Raw genomic sequence first — 5,635 nt, 5'->3', positions numbered from 1 at the left:
AGAATTAGGACCAATCAATCATCAAATATTTATTAAACTTCTACCACGTGGCAGACACTGTGCTAGGAGTGGAGGATACACATAGTAAGAATGAAATAATCCCTACTTTCTAGGAGTTTGCATTCCATTGGGGGGAGACAACCACTGTGTGTGTGTGTGTGTGTGTGTGTGTGTGTGTGTACAGAATAACCATGAAGGGAGTCAATACCAAAATAAATACCAGGTAGGGGAGGAGGTGACTAGCATCGGGGAGAGGGGCAGGGGAGATGAGGAGATGCTTAAATAGTAGATAGTACTCAAGTCACACCTTGAAGGAAAAGAGATTCCATATGGTGAAGATGAGATGGGAGTGTATTCCAAAAATGGGGGATAGCCAGGGCAAAGGAGCAGAGAAGGCAGTATATGAGAAACAGAGGAAAAGGAGAGTTAGGCTGAATCACAGAGTAGGGAAAGGGTAGTCATGGATAATGAGATAGGAAAGATAGGTTGGGGCTTGGTTGTGAAGCATTTTAAAAGTTAAATAGAGCAGTTGATATTTCATCCTCATTCTAATCAAGACCCACTTAAGTTTATTGAGTCAGGCAAAGATATGATCAATTCTGTGCTTATGGAAAAAACACTTTGGCAGCTGTGCAGGGAATAGACTGGAATGAGGAGAGGTCAATTAGGGGGGCGTAGCAATCATCTAGGTAAGAGGGGATGAGGCTCTGAACTAAGGTGATAGCTATGTGAGTGGAAAGAATAGGTCCGATTAAAATAATGTTGAGGTAAAAATGGCAGATTTGGCAACTGGTTTTATGTCTAGGATGATAGAGAGTGAAGGGTTGAAGATAATGCTGAGGTTACACATCTGGGAGACTAGAAAAATAGTGCCTTAGACATAAATAGGGAAGTTTGAAAGTGGGATAAGTTTGGAATAATGATAAATGATAAAGTGGATAAGTTTAGATAATGAATTCTGTTTCAGACAGGTTGAGTTTAAGATTATGATAAGACCTTTAGTTTGAAATGTACACTAGGCAGTTAGAGATGTGAGAGGGAAGCTCAGAGAACAGACAGGCTAGAATACATAGATTTATAAAGAGGTGATACAGTACGCTGATGAGGTCACCAAGAGACAGAATAGAGACAGAAGAGAAGAGCCCAGGATGGAGCCCCAGGAAGCACCAATGCTTAGGGGGTGGGATATAGATGATGATCCATCAAAGGAGGCTAAAGAGCAGCAGACAGAGATTGGAGGAGACTAGGAGGAAGGAGTGTTATGAGAACTTGGAGAAAAGAGAGTATGTAGGAGGAAAAAGTGGTTGTCAGTGTCAAATGCAGCAGGAAGGTCAAGAAGGATGAGTACTGAGAAAAGACAATCAGATTTAATAGTTAACTTAATAAATCAGTGGTATCTTTGGAGAGAGTGGTTTCCGTTAAGTGTTGAGGGTGAAGTCAGATTGCAAAAGATGGAGATGTGAGTGAGAAGATTTGAATCGTAAGAGAAAAGTTTCTAGGAGGTTAGTTGGTAAAGGAGTAGAAATATAGGCCAATACATTAAGGGGATGGCACTGTCCTCCCTGCCCTTAAGGAATTTATAAGTTTCATCGGGGAAACAAGACGTGGAAAGTGAAAGTACAGATAGGTCTCAATTAGAATCTTGTGATGTGGTCTCATTTTTCTAATTTTCTTTGTTTATCTCTATTGGAATCAATTGCCATAATGTACATATAGGTATGGGCAACTAGGCGGAACAGTGGATAGAGCACAGGGCCTGGGAGTCAGGAAGATCTGAGTTCAGATCTGGCCAAAGACACTTCCTGATGTGTGACCCTGGGTAAGTCTCTCAACCCCTATTTCCCTCTGCTCCTCATCTGTAAAGTAGGGATGCACTGGAGAAGGAAATGGCAAACCACTCCATTATCTTTACTAAGAAAACCCCAAGGACAAGTCTATGGGGTCACAAAGAGTCAGAAACAACTGAACAACTGAAGGACAACAGCAACGTATAGCTATAGCTTCAAATAGCATGAATTTGGTTGATGGGACCACTTCAAGGACTCATTATTCACAATAATCGGGACCTAGTTATGTATATGTAAGTACTAAATGAGATACTGGAAATAAGTGCTAAAGGGTTATTCCAAGGAGAGAGAAGTCCCTATGAATGGAAGAAGTTAGAAAAGACTTCATAGATAGAGTAAGAGCTCCAGGGGATCTTGAATGATGGGATAGATATGGGGAACATAGACAGCATGAAAAGAGGTGGGAATACACGTATGTCTGAAGGACAATGAGGAAATGAAGCTCACAAGAGTGGAGGGATAAAGGGTGATAAATACTGAGAGATACAAATTTAGGATAACCTTCTTATCTTGACATCCTATGCTGGTTGGTGGGAGGTAAACTTTTGTACTTCTGGCATGAGTATGCTTTTTCCCACCCAGTGGCCTAAATGTAAATGCTCAAAGGCTTTCAACACAGTTTTTCAAAGAAGTCCCTAAACAGAGTGGCTTAGCACCCTGCTGTGCTCCCCAGACCTAACTACTGGAATCAATTCATGAGTTGCCTTTATTGTCTGATAAAATCTGGGTGCTTGAAATTCAACAGAGTGCTCTAAAGTAATTTTTTTAAATGCAGTGTTTGAGTAAAACTCCGTATCGATTTTACCAAAGACTTTCATCTTTCAGTTCCAAGCTTTTCTATATTTCCAGGCAAACATAATCTCCAGGTTTCTAAATCATTACAGTTAATTCACTAAAACATTCTTGTTTCCAATGCCTATGGGTGTCCACAAAGCCACAGAGTCTTTCAAGTCCCTTTTTATCCCTTTTCCTTTAAGCCAGGAAGCCATGTCTGCCAAGAAGAGAAGAAACCAGGGCCTCCAGGGCCCCAAAGTTCATCTTCCAAGCCAATGTCCCTAAAGACAGTTCAGTCAGACAGGGTGGGCAGCATTCTACTGGACACCCTCGTCGATTTGAAACTTGAGAAAAAACAAACAGTCTCACTGAGAGGCAGTGAAAAATACTTACACAGACATTTTATATAAATTCTGATGAGACAGTAGAATCCTTAATACAACGGAAAGGGAATTGGTAAGAGTACATTTTAGAAATGTTAAGGAGGTTATGAAAAATCCCTTGAAGAAGTAGAGAAGGCTTTTCTATGAAACATTAAATATGGATAAAATACACATTTCCTTCAACTGTACTAAGTTTAAAGGCTTAAAATGCTGTATTTGGATAAAGATGCTTTATTCAGATTAGTGTAATATTAAACTAATAGAGAAATAATTTTCTTCTCTGATAGTTTAAATTTTGTATAATTAAATTGTATGAAAGCAAATCTGGGCTTACTTAGGAGAGTTTCTTCATATCCATCACTAGCATGGGATCTTTGACCCAAAAGCATTGACATGCTGTGAAAGTTCATTTCCTTCCCACAGCAACTGTCTTGGCACCTTGCCTTGTGATCCTCTGGCGATAGGTAGTACAACTACCTCTGGGCCACTACCTCCTGGGTCCCATGACCATATTACTTCTTTCTTCTTCCCTAACCCCTAGAGGGTCACTTACTCTCTCAACTTAATGTGGCCTTCATGCCCCCACCCTGTGACTGAACTTGTCCTAATAACTGACTATGTTACTCAGCCTCTTTCTTTTTTTTGGTGGTGAAAAATACTCTGAAAATTTCCTATTAGAGATGTAACTTGACATTCAAGCGTATTTGTATGTGATTTTCCTCATTGGTAGAGAACAATTACCTGAGGCTCTGCACCTGTATGAGAGATATAGTTGGAGAGAGATGGAAAGAGGAAACATAAGAGTCTTCTGGTTTCCATCTTTGAGGAAATATACATGTGTTTGTAGGCTGTCTTCAGAGAGGAGTCCTTGGATGGAAAGACTCCATGAAGAAGCTAACACATAGAGAAGCCAGCACCTATACCTTCCTGGGGCTTTGGGGAATTTCCCATTGGGTCAGATTGAGAATTCTCTTTCTCTGGTTGGGCTGAAGTACCTCAGTGCCAGTGGAAGAGCCCATTCATTCTGTGTATTATCTGGTAAAGTGGCATACCTTTCATATTTGATACCAGGAATGCAACATTTTTAAACACCTCCCCTTCTCAATATAACAAAATTATTTTTAGTAACAATCAGGAATGAAATTAATAATAATGTCCAGAAAAATGCAGTGATTATATGTATGAACTTTACATGTATATGTGTATGTATATATGTATACACACATGTATATACAATATGATATGATCTGTATGTAAATAATCATGCCAATGAAAAAGAAAAATGCAAAACATTAATAGATTAATATTTTTAATTATGTTAAGGTATTTGGAGTGAAAAAATGGAAAAATCTTATACCTATATATTGGTCTATTGCATAAATGAATAATATCATTACAAGTAATGTTTTTAGACCTTAACTTCTGAAAATTTCTCAATGACTTCATCAAAGTTGATCTTTGTATATTCATGTTCAATAGACTATAATCAGATTTATCCATCTCTCTTTGCTCAGAGTTGATCAAAGAACACTTTTTAAAATTCATCTTTAATTTCAAAAAATTTATTTTTCATGAAACAACTGTTAAACAAATTGTTAGAAAAAATATTAAACAAGAGGATGCTTGGCAGCAATTTATAAAAATTCCATTTCAGAAGGGAATCTTAATAAACCTGAAACACCTGCAAAAGGTTCAATTCAGGCAACTACTGAATTGAATCACCAATGTAACATTTTATTTTTTTGACTTATTCTTTAGTTTTCAAAAAATTAACAACATAAAAGGAAAAATATTCCATTTTAAAGATATTATTCAAATATTTCATATACAAACTAAAATTTTCACTCACAAACAAAAATATTATACTTCACAGTTCATACTTTGTTTTAAATTTTAAGCACAAAAACTCCACGTAGTCACAATTACAGAGCTAACATAACTCTAGTTCTGTTTTTTCATCTTTACAATTATCGAGCTACTATGGTTTATTTCAAATCTATTGTTTAGACGTAGGAATTTCTACTACCGTAGGAGTTGTAGATGTGTATTGTTCCCAAAGTGAACTCAAAGAATTCCAATTCGATCAACCATTTAACACCTACTATGTGCTCCAATCTGACCTGTTTAAACATGCAAAGTAATTCAGTTCAATTTAACAAGCGTTTATTAAACAACTTCTACACCCAGGTACTGGGCTAACCATCACAGATACAAAAACAGTGTTTTCCCTTGAAGAGTTTACATTCTACTCAAAGAAAACAAGACACGTGTAGATAAGTATGTGATATATAAAAAGCAAATACAAAGTAATGGGGGGATTGCTAAAAACTGGGGAAATTTTAGGAAAGGCCTTGTGTAGGAGATGGCATTGGATCTTTGAATAGACAGGATTCCAGTAAGTGAGGAAGGTGAGCAGTCCAGGGACAAGGGATAGCCTGTACAAAGTCAGAAGCAAGAAATGGAATGTCCTCTGAGAGACAGAAAGAAGGCCTTCAAAGAAATCATACTACTAAGGGAAAACCAGAGTTTGTTCACCGTGTAAGCATGGTGAACAAGTAATGAGTTGGAGATGGAAAATATAGTAAGGTGAATTGCACGAAATAATTCTGGAAAGATCAGTTGGAGCCAAAC

The sequence above is a fragment of the Trichosurus vulpecula genome, chromosome 3 (genome assembly GCF_011100635.1).
Source record: "Trichosurus vulpecula isolate mTriVul1 chromosome 3, mTriVul1.pri, whole genome shotgun sequence".
Taxonomy (NCBI): domain Eukaryota; kingdom Metazoa; phylum Chordata; class Mammalia; order Diprotodontia; family Phalangeridae; genus Trichosurus; species Trichosurus vulpecula.
This window is presented reverse-complemented; position numbering follows the sequence as displayed.